The sequence below is a fragment of the Aethalodelphis obliquidens genome, unplaced genomic scaffold (genome assembly GCF_003676395.1).
Source record: "Aethalodelphis obliquidens isolate GAN/ISIS:26980383/991018 unplaced genomic scaffold, ASM367639v1 scaffold10, whole genome shotgun sequence".
NCBI lineage: Eukaryota > Metazoa > Chordata > Mammalia > Artiodactyla > Delphinidae > Aethalodelphis > Aethalodelphis obliquidens.
Genome location: NW_020837954.1, coordinates 20,925,256 through 20,941,036, shown reverse-complemented (window position 1 = coordinate 20,941,036; position 15,781 = coordinate 20,925,256). Strand labels below are relative to the sequence as shown.

General features: G+C 34.4%; 1 non-coding gene across 1 annotated transcript; it reads left to right on the top strand.

Moving 5' to 3' along the window:
* The first annotated feature begins 14,925 nt into the window (after positions 1-14,925).
* On the top strand, positions 14,926-15,033 carry LOC113623077 (U6 spliceosomal RNA). Its single transcript, XR_003433768.1, has one exon. It is a non-coding gene; the product is annotated as a U6 spliceosomal RNA (small nuclear RNA).
* The last annotated feature ends 748 nt before the right edge of the window (positions 15,034-15,781 follow it).

Below are 15,781 nucleotides of genomic sequence, written 5' to 3'. Positions count from 1 at the left end.
TCCAACTTCAAGAAGGCTGATGTACAGAATTACACTCTTTAGGCAAGGGCCTAAAGAGGGAGGGAAATATTCTCCCAGACATTGATACCGGAGATTGCCAAAGTGAAAATGCCAGATGCAATCATCCTACAATTAAACTCACTTGTCAAAAGAAACTGCTTCCCCACAAAGAACTCCTAACCAACATTTTAGTGACTTGCCTTTAAAGATGAACAAAGATGAGTGTCACCAGACCTTTGTGAAAATATCCAAAAATAAAAAGCAGAAACCAAAACAAATAATTTTTAGTAGTGGTTACCTGCAAAGAATAGAGGGGGGAATGAAGTATACTTCCTTTATCTTTCAATATGCAATTCTGTATTCTTTGGGTATTATTTCAGTAAGCATACATTCGTTTAGTTTAAAATTTAAGGGGTATATAATTGCTTAAAAGAAATCTGCTTTTGCTCTCTTGTATGGGTGACCACAACGCTAGAAAGAGGCAAGTCGAGCTTCAGGAAAGAAGTTCTCTCCATATAACTAGGGCCAGACACTGTGAACTCTCTAACATCTGTCAGAATCTGAGATCTCACAGAAATCCACTGACTCCAAAACCACCACCATTCAGACCCTTGGCTATTTCATAACATACCAATTAGTACACCATATTTTCTTTTTTTGTGCAGCAGATGGTGTAAGAGACAGTTTGCAAGACTTTTGCCTTCCAGAAAGATTTGATTCAGCTTGATTAGCTTCATGAATTGGTTATCAAGGGACAAAATGAAGACAAAAAGGATATTATTACTAGGCTTTCCAGTTGGTGAACATACAGTAATCAAATTATTCCAACCAATCATATAATCTTTTCCTACATGCACGTAGAATGTTCCACAGTAGAATAACCAAATTAACCATCCCTGTGGGAACAAGCAGTCCAGACTCAATTTATTATGACTCTGAGTTGATTTTTACTAACAACACTGACATTATAAAACAAATCATGAAATATTGGAATATTATACCTGATTTGATTCAGTAAGCCTCTGAAAATAATGTATAATTAGAAAGTTAAATTGTACTTGTATCAGTAAAAAATAAGCATCTATACTTCCTAATTTATATTTTCTGAATACTACCAATTTGACTTTTAGATTTCTGCATTAGTTAGGGTACTCTAATTGCACAAATCTAAAAATGTATAACAGCTCAAGCACAAAATAAATTCTTTTCTTGCTCTAAGTCTAAAGTGGGCAGATTGGCAGCTCTCTCCCAAGTGGTGACTCAAGTATCCAGGACCCTTCCTTCTTGCAGCTACATAATCTGTAATGTGTGACTTCCAGAGTCACAGGACTTGTCTGAAATGTGCTACGGAAGAGGAAAAAGCCTACCGTGCCATGCATAGCTATAGCATCTATAAAATTTGTTGAAACTGGGATACTTTAGGGAGTAGAAGAGCCACCAATCAGACTTGACAACAATAAGTGTAACCCATAACTATCCTAGACACCCTAAGATGATGGTAACCCTATGCATGAGAAATTTTATGGACCAGGCCTGGGGGTGATATACTTCACTCCTGCTCACATCCCAATTTCTCACATGACCACTCCCAAATGCAAGGTAAAGACTGAGAAATATGGACTCAGCATATCCCAGGAAGAGAAGGACGTAGGCTTGATCAAAGCTGGTCAGGCAGCCTGTCTTTGCTATTCTTTGTTTACCACACTTAAGTTCCATAGTAAATTCTACCTAAAAAGATTCACTTATTAATAATATTGATACAAATTCCTTGTTCTCATGGAGCTTATATTTTGGTGTGGGAAATAGTGATAAACAAATAAACCAATATATAAAGAGTACAGTGTGAGGTAGTTATACATTCCATGGAGCAAACAGTAAGTCAGGAAGAGGGTAAAAAGTAAGTATCTTTTTATATAGAAGAATCAGGGAGAGACTGACTGTGAAATGAAGCAGAGGGAGCTGTTTTGAGTATTTGGAGGAAGAGCTTTCCAAGCAGAAGTGACAAAAATAATATATTTTTATAAAGGTGTCAAATGACTCAGCCAAAAATAGTTTTCCCTTATGTTTTAGATAATTCTCATAAATAGTGAATCATGACTATCACTACCTGCTAAGTCATATTTTCAAGAAATCCTTAAAATAAAAGGATACTTCATTTTTCAGCCTCTCTGAGAAATTATAACTGAAATTTTTTTCATATAATTAATGTTTTCCTCTTTAAGTACAAAATTATTTTATTTTAAACCCTTATAGTAGAAGCTCATTACAATAGAGAACACTTTTTTTCTGTATTTCTAAAAGAAATAACTGACAACATTTTATACTTTCTTTTTTACTTTCAGCTGTAAGTAAGAGAAATACAACTCAAATTAGTTCACACAAATGAGGGAGTTGTATTGGCTCACTGAACTATATGAAATTTGATTCAGGAACTTTTTCTATCATCAAGACTTTTTCTTCATTCCTCATTTAGTTTCTCTCTGTATTGACCTCATTTTTCTTACTTCAGATGACTTTCTCCAAGTCTGTAGAGGAAGCATGACCTGGCTTACATTATCAGTTACTATTCAGCCTCCAGGATATTAAATTATCCTACTATAGCAATCCTAAAGGAACTAGAAGACTTCTCACTACCTTGTACATAACACAAGGACATGTTCTGGTTAGCCTTACTTAAGTCACATGCCCACCCTTTGCACTAATTCCTGTGCCTAGTTCACAGTTCCATCATTTGAAATGACTAAGAACTAGTTTTCCAACAAAAGGGAAGTGCTGTTAACAGAAGAAGGGGGAAAGTGTCTCTGGACAAATCAAAACAACAGATGTCCACTCCAGCCATCATTACAAATGTTGATCATTATAGGAAAGGTACCAAGTATTAAGTACAATGTACTCTGTAGCACAGACATCAGAATCAGGTGGACTTGGGTATGCACCCTGGTTCCAAAGATTACTAACTGTGTAACTTTGGGTATGTTGGTAAACTTATTTAGGCTTAGTTTTTTCAACTATTAAATTCTGATAACAATAATACCTATCCCATGGTTGTAGGTACAGATTAAGGGAACATTAATTAGTGGTCAATAAATAGTTGCTATTATTTTAATTTCACATGTTTTTCAATGAATTCTCACAATAGTTCTATGAAATAAGAATTTGCTGAAAGTCACATAGCTAGTAGGTGACAGATTTGGAATTAGACTCAAATCCCATGTCTTCAGGATTTCAAAGCCCATTTTCTTTCCACCATACTACGTTGCCTTAATTATTATACATTCCTTGTAATAGTCTTTAGAGCCTACTGAAGTACAGAGGATTATTGTTCCCTAAATTAAATGACATCTCCTTTTTCCTCTTTACGTTGGATTTTTATGCCTTCAGCCCAGTCATCTGTCAGTTCCTGTTACTGTCTCCATGAGCTGTGATCATGGGGAGAATGAAATGGTTAAGCAGAGAAAGTCAGTTCACCCTCCGGTGACAAGTGACACCAGAAATTCTACAATCAGAAACTCATTTTACTAGCTTTTGCAGAGTTTTTTTTTATCTCTGCAAACATGTCATGTCTTCATAAGACAGCTAAAACTATGGAAAGTCAGAGTTTAGAGACCTGAACTTAAAGCCCAGTTTCAGTATCTGCGTTTTGGTTTCATCATTCATAAAGTTAAGATGCTGTCTATTTTATAGAGTTGTAGTGGTGATTAAATGCTACAGAGTATATGAAAGTGTTTTTGCAAGGTATAAAATGCTAAATAAATAGCAGACATATTATTAAGAATAAAACATTTTTTGTAAAACAACTATACTCCCATAAAAAATTTTACAAAAAGAATAAAACATTTTTTAACAGTTCTTTAAATCTTAGTATGAACAGGTTTTATATACTATACTAAGAGTAGCTTTTAAAAGAAGAAAGAGTCTGGGCCCTGAACATTTAAAGCAGTGAAAAGGAAAGTAAGCTCTGCAGTAAATAAAATGTAAGGAAAGGGAAGTCTGAAGACACCAGAAGACAAGTAATCCTTCACAGTTCTGCCTATGGCCCTGGCAGTGTCTACTTTCCTATATATAAAACATAAATACTCAGTTATGCAAGGTTAAGAGGGAAAGGTTCTCTCCAGCACTCTCACAAATTTAACTAAACTAGAGCTAATCTTTTTAAATGTGCAAGTTCAGAAACAATTTATAGTATAGATTAAAACATTCATTTCAATGGGTGAACTTTGTAGTTCTGCAAATGAAGAAATTAACACCAATAAATTGCTTTGGATATGGTATTATCACCTGTGTGCTCTGCTAATTTACTACACTGATTATCTTACTGTCTCACATCAAATCAACATGACCACTTTTGGATGAATTCATATTAACATGGACTATATATGACCCGCCTTTACCCTTTAAAAATATTCTTCAATATACAACAGATATTTCCAAGAATTTGTCTATGGGGGCAAAAAAATTTCCATTATACGAACCATTATTCCAATGTGTATACGATTTTGTTTTAATTTTTGTATGTCTAACTTAAGTGCTGTCAGTCCTATGTTTGGAACCTCTCTTCTTTACCTGGATGTTTTCTTCATCTTATTAGGCAACTTCTTTTTTTCTTTTTCAAATTCTTTTCCCATTTAGGTTATTACAGATCATTGAGCAGCGTTCCCTGTGTTATACAGTTGGTCCTTGGTGGTTATCTATTTTAAATATAGCAGTGTGTACATGTCAATCCCAAACTCCCAATCTACCCCTCCCTCCCACCCTTTCCCCCTGGTAACCATCAGTTCATTCGCTGCCTGTGAGTCTGTTTCTGTTTTGTAAATAAGTTCATTTGTATCATTCATTTTTTAGATTCTGCATATAAGCAATATCATATGATATTTGTCTTTCTTTGTCTGACTTACTTCACTTAGGATGATAATCTCCAGGTCCATTCATGTTGATGCAAATGGAATTATTTCATTCTTTTTAATGGCTGAGTAATATTCCACTGTATGTATGTACCACATACATAAAGAAGATGTACCACATCTTCTTTATCCATTCATCTGTTGATGGACATCTAGGTTGCTTCCACATATTGGCTATTGTAAACAGTGCTGCAATGAACATTGGGGTGTGTGTATCCTTTGGAACCATGTTTTTCTCCAAATATATGCCCAGGAGTGGGATTGTTGGATCATATGGTAGCTCTATTTTTAGTTTCTTAAGGAACCTCCATACTGTTTTCCATAGTGGCTGTACCAATTTACATTCCCACCAACAGGGAAGGAGGGTTCCCTTTTCTCCACACCCTCTCCAGCATTTACTGTTTACGGATTTTTTGATGATGGCCATTCTGACTGGTGCGAGGTGATATCTCATTGTAGTTTCGATTTGCATTTCTCTAATAATTAGTGACGTTGAGCATCTTTTCATGTGCCTCTTGGCCATCTGTATGTCTTCTTTGGAGAAATGCCTCTTTAGGTCTTCTGCCCATTTTTTGATTGGGTTGTTTGTCTTTTTTATATTGAGCCACATTTTGTAAATTTTGGAGACTAATCCCTTGTCAGTCGCATTGTTTGCAAATATTTTCTTCCATTCCGTGGGTCATCTTTTCGTTTTGTTTATGGTTTCTTTTGTTGTGAAAAAGCTTTTGAGTTTAATTAGGTCCCATTTATTTACTTTTGGTTTTATTTCCATTATTCTAGGAGGTGGCTCAGAAAAGATCTTGCTGCGATTTATGTCAGAGTGCTCTGCCTATGTTTTCCTCTAAGAGTTTTATAGTATCCAATCTTACACTTAGTTCTTTAATCCATTTTGAGTTTATTTTTGTGTATGGTGTTAAAGAATGTTCTAATTTCACTTTTTTACATATAAAAAAAGATCAATGAAACTAAAAGGTGGTTCTTTGAAAAGATAAACAAAATTGATAAACCTTTAGCCAGACTCATCAAGACAAAAAGGGAGAAGGCTCAAATCAATAAAATTCGAAATGAAAAAGGAGAAGTTACAGTGGACAGCACAGAAATACAAAGGATCATATGAGACTACTATAAGCAGCTATATGCCAATAAAATGGACAACTTGTATTTTTTCCTTGGTTGCAAACAGCAAAAACATACTGAACTTACCACACAAGTCAAGGGTGGTATAGTAGAAAAACAGAGATCTCACAGAATTGAAGAGTAGCACATACTGGAGCCAGGCCACATGGGAACAGAAAAGGGACTAGAAATAGGATGCTTTTACTATCTCAGAAATCACAGGGTTTCTTTGATATTACTTCTCTTTTCCATTGTTTCTCCACTTTGCTCTACATCCATGTTCCATCCTTCTCTCAACTTACTTATCTGAGTTTTAGCTCAGTATGGCTACCTCAGCTGCATCTCTATGACCCTTCATCTCAAGTGCCTGTGACAAAGTAATTGCAGTCTTAGTTCAAATTCTTGGAAAATCTGACTTACTCAACCCATTCTAATTGATTTGTTTGCCTTAGGTAAGTTGTTTGTCCCAAATCCAACCAATTAAAAGCAGGGAAAACATGTGGTAGAAACATGACCACCCAGATTTCCCCTTCATCACAGGTTGAAAACAGAGCCAGTTCATTCATAAGGGGGTATGAGACCCTTCCAATTTCCAAAGGCAAAATAAACTTAGAACATCTCCCTTCACCTCTCAGAAGTCCCTTAGGAGCAACAAGAAGAATAAGAAATAGAAATGCATATCTGTATTCAACAAAAATCAGAGACAACTAAAATCACAAGTCAAAAAATAGATGAAATCACTATTAAAAGCAGTAAAGATCAAATAGGAGTTCATAAAAGTGTGGAGGGAAAATACATGGTGCTGTTGATCTCAGAAAAGCGAGGAATCCAAGATTAAAGTCCTCTCTTTTCAGTTAAAAACTAAAATCCCTTATTTACAACAATGGAAAGGGCTGAACAGACTGGCAGAAAGAGATTTCAAGAAAGCAATTTGTTTTTGAGAATAAGAAGAGACAGTTCTGGGAGCGGAATCACACAGATAAGGCACATTTGCACAAATTTATCTATTGGTGATCAGCAAGGGAAAAAAGAAACAGCATTAAAAGCCCACAGCTTCATCTTTCCTGTGGTTGGGAAGAAGTCAAGGCTAAAAGCACACACATAACAAATCTCTAAGCAACAGAGAAAAAAAATCCCCTTCTGGCTTGCAACCCAGCCCTGGCATTTTCCCTATAGAAAAATCCTACAAATAACTAGTCCAGGAAGAACTCCCTTCACTCAAAGATGTGTAATAAAAAAAGACACAGGGGGCTTCCCTGGTGGCGCAGTGGTTGAGAGTCTGCCTGCTGATGCAGGGGACATGGGTTCGTGCCCCAGTCCGGGAAGATCCCACATGCCACGGAGCAGCTGGGCCCGTGAGCCATGGCCGCTGAGCCTGCGCGTCCAGAGCCTGTACTCCACAACAGGAGAGGCCACAACAGTGAGAGGCCCACATACCACAAAAAAAAAAAAAAAAAAGACACAGGATAGGATACTTACAAAGACAATACATGACAGAAAAATGGGGACGGGTAAGCAAAAAAGTTACTCATGAGACAAATGTTTCCAGAGAGCAAATAAAGGTTATGAAAAACACAGCACTAAGATACCATAACAACAAAAATAAAGGAAACATCATTGACAATGCTTAAGAAAGAGGGAAGAATTAAAGTGTCACAGAAATGATGGTGAATTTGCAAGTAAAGCACACAAATATATATAAACAGAAAATGCAGATATGCTGAAATAACAGTAAAGGAATTAGAATATAAGAAAAATATATCAAGATGCAAGGGAAATAAAGTTTAAAATGTTGTTAATGTTATTTATGTCTAGGATCAATAATACAATTTAAAGCTGGCAAATTAAGTATAAAAGTTATAAACATGGACAAATATGATAACAGAGAAAGAAAGAAAGAAAGGGGATGGTAATAAAAAAACAACATTAATCTTCTCATTGATCAAGAGAAACCAACAGAAACTATCTAAAAAGCAGAGGATTGAAAAGACTATATGAAATTATAGGGGTTTTTTTGTTTTGTTTTGTTTTGTTTTGGAAATTATAGTTTTAAAGATGACCACTAAAACAAAAATATAAAACTTTCAAATTAACAAAATAAACACTCCCTCAAAATTTTAAAAATGTATATCATATAGTGAAAGATCTCAAAAATTAAGGCTAAAATATATAAATTATAACAAAGTAAAAGACAGACATAATGCCAAACATATCCATAATTATAAAGGTAAAAGGCTAAGTTAATCTATTGAAAGAAAAATACTTTCAGAAAGAATCAGGAAAAACTTATTCATTAGACACAAGACATACTTCAAAAACAATGACTCTAGAAATGGCTGAAAATAAAAACCTGGGCAGAGGTTAAAAAATATATATATATTAAATAAGGTTTAATTCAGAGCAAAAAACTATTAAATGAAAATTTAAAAGACAGTTTTATTCCTAAAGAACACAATTTGCAATGAATATAAAAGTTATGATTATCTGTATATCATATAAAATAGCATCAACATACATAAAGAAAAAGCTACAAATACACTAGGAAAAAATAGAGAGCAACATATTAATAATAGCAAGCTTTAATTCATCTTTCTCAGTCCATGATAGATCAAATGGACAGTCTTCAATAGATCAAAATAATAATGCATGAGGTAGATTTAAATAATAGATATCAACCTCTGTATTCTGAAAACAGCTTACATTTTATGAGGCTAGCATTACCCTGATACCAAAACCAGACAAGGACACCACAAAAAACAAAAACAAACAAAGAAATAAAAACTACAGGCCAATATCCCTAATGAACATAGATGAAAAAATTCTCAGTAAAATATTAGCAAGCCAAATTCAACAATACATTAAAAGTATCATACACCATGATCAAGTGGAATTTACTCCAGGGATGCAAGGATAGTTCAATATCCACAAGTCAATCTACGTGATGCACCACATTACAAAAAGGGAGGATAAAAATGATATGATAATCTCAAGAGATGCAGAAAAAACATTTAACAAAACTCAGTATTTATGACAAAAAAACCTCTCAACAAAGTTGAGAGAACATACCTCAACATAATAAGGGCTATATATGACAAGCCCACAGCTAATATCATACTCAGCAGTGAAAAGCTGAAAGCTTTTCCTCAAAATCAGGAAAGAGAGAAGTATACTCACTCTTACCACTTATATTCAATGTAGTATTGGAAGTCCTACAGAGCAATTAGGCAAGAAAAAGAGTAAAAGGCATACAAGTCAGAAGAAAAGTAAAACTGTCACTACTTGTAGATGACACAATATGTATAGAAAATCCTGAAGACTCCACTAGAACTACTGTTAGGAAAAAAAATAAAATTCAGTAAAGTTGCAGAATACAAAATCAATATCCAAAAATCAGTTACATTTCTATACACTACTAATAAACTATCAGAAAAAGATATTAAGAAAACAATCCCATTTACAACCGTATAAATATAATAAAATACCTATGAATAAATGTAACTACAGAGGTGAAGGACCTGTACACTGAAAACTGTAAAACATTAAAGAAACTAACGAAGATATAAATAAGTAGAAATCTATTTTGTGCTCATGACTTGGAAGAATTAATATGATTAAAATGACCAACAACAACCCAAAACCATCTACAGATTAAGTGTGATCTCTATCAAAATTCTAATGGTATTTTTTATAGAACTAGAACAAATAATTCAAAAATGTGTATGGAATCACAAAAAACTCTGAATAGCCAAAGCAATCTTAGAAAGAACAAAGCTGGAGGCACCACAGGCCCTGATTTTAAACTATATTACAAAGCTATTATAATCAAAACAGTGTGGTATTGTCATAAAAACAGACACATAGGTCAATGGAATAGAATAGAGAGCTCAGAAATAAACCCATACATATATGGTCAATTAATTTACAACAAAGGGGCCAAGACTATACAATGGGGAAAGGACAATCTCTTCAACAGATGGTGTTGTGAAAACAGGACAGCCACATGCAAAAGAATGAAACTAGACCACTATCTTACACTACACACAAAAATTAATTCCAAATGAATTAAAGACTTAACATAAGACCTGAAACCATAAAACTTCTAGAAGAAAACATAGGTGGTAAGCTCCTTGACGTTGGTCTTGGTAATGATTTTTTGGATTTGACATCGAAAGCAAAGGCAACATAGTCAAAAATAAACAAATGTGCCTGCATCAAACTAAAAAGCTTTTGCACAGCAAAGGAAACCATCAACAAAATGAAAATGTAAGCTACCAAATGAGAGAAAATATTTGAAAATTATATATCTGATAAGGGGTTAATATCCAAAACATATTAAAAAACTCGTAGGGCTCAATAACAAAAGGCAAACAATCTGATTTAGAAATGGGCAGAGGATTTGAATAGATATTTTTCCAAACAAAGACATACAGATGGCCAACAGGTATATTAAAAGGCACTCAACATCAGTAATCATCAGGGAAATGCAAATCAAAACCACACTGAGGTATCACCTCTTGGCTATTATCAAAAAGATAAGTAACAAGTGTTGGTGAGGATGTGGAGAAAAGGGAACCCTTGTGTACTGTTGGTGGGAATGTAAATTGGTGTAGCCACTATGAAAAATAGTATGGAGGTTCCTCAAAAAGTTAAAAACAGAACTACCATAGGATGAACTAATTCCTGCTGAGTGTTTATCCAAAGGAAAAAGAATCACAATCCCAAAGAAATATCTGCATCCCCATGTTCACTGCAACATTATTTACAATAGTCAAGACCTGGAAGCAACCTAAGTGTCCACCTACAGATGAAGAGATGTTTTTAAATGTGAATAATATTCTAATATATATATATATGTGTGTGTGTGTGTGTGTGTGTGTGTGTGTGTATATATATATATATATTAGAATATTATTCAGCCATAAAAAAGAAGGAAACCCTGCCATTTGCAACAACATAAATGTACCCTGAAGGCATTATGCTAAGTAAAATAAGTCAGAAAGAGAAAGACAATACTGTATTATCCCACTTATATGTAGAATCTTAAAAAAAAAAAACCTCACAGAAACACAGAACAGATTGGTGGTTGCCAGAGGTAGGGGGTGAGGGTGGGCAAAATGGGTGAAGGTGGTCAAAACGTACAAACTTCCAGTTATAAAATAAGTTCTAGTATGTAGGGTTATAATACTGTATTATATATTTGTAAATTGCTAAGAGAATATATATTAAAAGTTCTCATCACAATAAAAAGTATTGTAACTATGTAAGGTGATTATATTAACTAGATTTATCATGGTAATCAATTTTTAATATATACAAATATCAAATTGTGTTGTACACCTGTGTTATATGTCAATTATATCTCAATAAAAAATAAAATCATTATATGTTAACATTAATAAATTATTTAAATTAATAGCAATTTACTGAGAACAGTGGCATTGTTTTACATCTTTGCAAAATTTCTTTACTGTCTGGCTTAATATAAGATAGCTGGAATCTCATACCTGCTTCTGCATTCAGTCTGTACATGTCACATGTTACATGTCATATAATCTCAGGAAAATTCTTCTGTATACCCACAAGAGAAAAAGTGAAAAATGAAAATAGCTTATTAGTAGTATCACGAACATTGTTTTGACCTGACAGACAACCTGAAATGGTCCCAGGGGTCTTGAGACCACATGTGGAGAACTGTTGCTCTGAGAATTGCTTTCTTCACCATATCCAACCTCACCACAATGGTTTCAGAGAGGTCAAGCCCTTGCCATTTCTGCTGCATGAATCTCTCCAGGTGTCCATAGTTGACTAGTTGAGTAATAGAGAAGGAACCCAAGGAGACTTAATTTAACTTTCTCTCTGAAGAATTTATAATTAAGATGGAAAGATAGTAAGTTAGTCCCTTGTCTGGCTGGATGGGTAACATATAAACATGAAACTGTGTGGCAGCTATTTTCAGAACACCATGTAGATTATATACTAGAGAAAGCCATTCTGCAAAGAGAAAACAATAATGCAAAGGATCAAGTGAAGTAGAGGCCAGAATTAGAGAGCATGCTGATGACTTGGCATCACACAGTCCAGGCCCTTTACAGTCTTCCTGCATTTGCAGTAATCAACACCTTGGCATTCCAATAATAAACTTCCATTTTCTTTTGGTTTCCTCATGTTGGTTCCTGATATTAAAGAGTCCTACTTAATACACAGTGGTTTTCTTTATAGTTATAATTGCTTTGAAACAGACAATATAACATCAAAGGGGCATTTAGAAGTCCTGTGAAGCAGCTCTAAGTTGGAATTTTTTTTAAATATATTATTTCCTAAGAAATATGAAATATGAAATTCAACAAGTATGTTGATTTCCTCCTGAAATGCTCACAGGCAAAAAGCTAACTGCACAAGCACAGCACTCATTACTTTGGAAATATCTAAATTATATTATTCTCGGTGGTCATTTTATAGGTCCTAATAAAAAAATGCAACAAATTATTTTCTAAAATGTAAAGGTTCACCTATATGAGAAATGGTAATATAAGATTAAAACTCAATATAGGATTAAAACTCAGAAGCAATTACAGTAGGGATTAGATATGGCCACGTTAATATGAATTTAGCTCTGATTTGAGGGAAAGGACATAAATTAAATGACAACTCTTCTAGAACTGGGATGTAGATACTTTTTCTTATGGCTAAGAAGGTCCTTTCAAAATGTCTTCTGAATATGACTAATATTTGTTGAATATAACTTTACTTGCCTAGAGCTATGCAAGTGTTTCACAAACGTTATCATTTAATCCTTACAACAACCCAACGATGAAGATAATTATCCTCATTTTACAAATATGAGAAGTATAGTTCAGGAATATGGCCTGAGATCACATGGTTTACAAAACAAAGAGACTGAATATGAACCTGTATATTTAACTTCAAAGTCTGTACTTTCTCATTTAAACTACAGCAAATACATGCTTTGTACAGCTTAAATATTAAACCCAATTGAGAAAAATCAATCAAATAAAAATGAAGCACACATAAACTCAAGTAAATAAACTATATGCCCATCTTTTCAAGCATTCTATTTCTTTGCATAGAGCCTCGCTCATGGCAAGCATTCAACAAATATTTTTTAATTTATTAATACAGAAAATGGATTTGATTTATTGCTGAGAAATCATAAATGTGATCAGGTAAAAAGAAACCATATTGGAATTTTTAGACTACTTTTTTCCACTGGGTAAACTTTTGCTTCCCTCATCAAATAATAAAAATAAAAAGTTATTCACTCTTCATTAGCATTTATGTCTAAATGTCTTCCCTGATCAAGCTCTTGAGAAGAAAAATATGAAATACTATTCAGAGTCTATTAAAATTTGTTGAAAATATTTTATATCAAGTAATACACTAAAAGGTTTACATACATCATTTCATTTAATCTTTTTAAAAAAAATTTTGGCCACATTGTGTGGCATGTGGGATCTAGTTCCCGAACCAGGTATAGAACCTGAGCCCCTTGCAGTGGAAGCACAAAGTCTTAACCACTGGACTGCCAGGGAAGTCCCATTTCATTTAATCTTCATTACAGAAGAGGAAAGTAAAGTATACAGGTAATAAGTATATGTCCTTGGATTACTATGTCAGTAATTGTAAATCCAAAATCGGAGCCCAAGTCTTCTAAATCCTGTGTAGTTTCCATTATACCAGTAGCTTCCAAAGTGGGGTCTAAGTACCCAAGGAGTATACAGGATCAAAAAAATTATTAAAGCTTCTATTTATATATATTATAAATATACATTTATAGTATAAATTCTGTTACATACTATATATTTAATTTTTTATGACTTACAAATTATATTAGTATAGTATAACAAGTATAAAATTTATACATAAATATATACTTATTGAGTGCATGTAAGTAAAAATATATTGTTGATGGAAGTCACAGTCAAAAACTACACTATACCACACTGCCCTTCCATAACAGTCTCTCCAAAACACACAATACACACACACAGAGTAAATTAAAGGAATAAATGGGCTAAGATCTTTGTCTACAGCCAGTACATGCTGAAACTTGACACAGACTAACCTTGTTCTGCTCACTCATAGGTATAAACTAGGAAATCCTCTGCCTGGAAAGCCTATCTCTAGACCTATCCTCTGGGAGCCTTCAATCATAAACATCAATAGTCCAGGCCTGCCACAGCTTCATCAACTTAGGTTTCTAGTTTCTTCATTAATAGGTCAAAGTTGGTTCAAAAAGGGCTGGCTGGGATGCCAATATACATGATATATGGAAAAAAAGAAAGTTTAAAGAAATAGAGGAACACTTAATGTAGGTATTGTAGAAGTCTTTCCTATCAAACTAATATGAACTGAATTCCCAAATTAAAAAAAAAAGAAGTATTAAGAATCAGTAGGAGATTTTCAAAACAAACTCTTCAAAACCTTTCAACAATATTCCAGTATAGACATAGCAGCTGATCAAAGCTCGCTCCTTAAAGCCCTATTTGTTAAAAACAGAAACAGCCAATTAGAAAAGAGAACCCAAGTGAATGGTAAGAAGTCAATTAAAGGAATTAAAATAAGTAGTAGAATATCATCAGAAAAGAATAAAAGGAATATGAGGAAAAGGTAAAATTCTTATGTCAGTTCAAATTGAATAGATTATTCACAACAGCAAACTTCCAAAAGATAAGAAGGGAAAGAACTGTTCAGGGGAAGCCTATCAGTTTAAGCCATACTCAAATATAAACCATAACGAATGCTGATAGTGTGAAAAGGTAAGACACTGAAAAAGTTAAGAAGTCCAATTGGGCCAATTTAGGGATCCAACAATGACAAACCTCCAAAAATATAATTATCATTTTACTGAATCCACTACTATCACAAGGCAATAGGAACAAAGCCAATAGTACTTGCTTTGTTGGCACATATTACTAAAACTGAAATGATATAGAAAAGATTACTATAATCCCTATGCAAGGGTGACATGCCAGTTCTTAAACTGTTTTATATTTTTCTTATGTTTAAAAAAAGAAGTGCAGGAAGGATGAATCAGAAACTAATGAGATTAGTTACATACAGGTGTTAAGGGGGAACAAAATGGAAGGGACTGTGGAGAGGGCAGTGACTCTTTCGTGAATATACATTTAATACAATTTTGACATTGACTTTTTGAATCATGTTGTTTTATGTATTCAAAAATAAAATTAAAAACACTAGGAGAACAAAACCTCAAATAACAGTAACAATATAACATAACTATATCCCAAACTATATCCCAAATTAAATAAGTAAACACATAAATAACCATACCAAAGGGGAAAATTAGGACTAACCTGAGTAACTTTAAAACATAGTAGTCTGGGAGAGAGGGGGAAGATGGCGGAAAAGTAAGACGCGGAGAAAACCCTCCTCCCCACAGATACATAAGATATACATCTACACGTGGAACAACTCCTACAGAACACCGACTGAACGCTGGCAGAAGAACTCAGACCTCCCAAAACGCAAGAGACCCCCCACGTACCTAGGTAGGGCAAAAGAAAAAAGAATAAACAGAGACAAAAGAATAGGGACGGGACCTGCACCAGTGGAAGGGAGCTGTGAAGGAGGAAAGGTTTCCACACACTAGGAAGCCCCTTCGCGGGCACAGAATGCGGGTGGCAGAAGAGGGAAGCTTCGGAGCCACAGAGGAGAGTGCAGCAGCAGGGGTGCGGAGGGAAAAGCGGAGAGATTCCTGCACAGAGGGTAGCTGCCGACCGGCA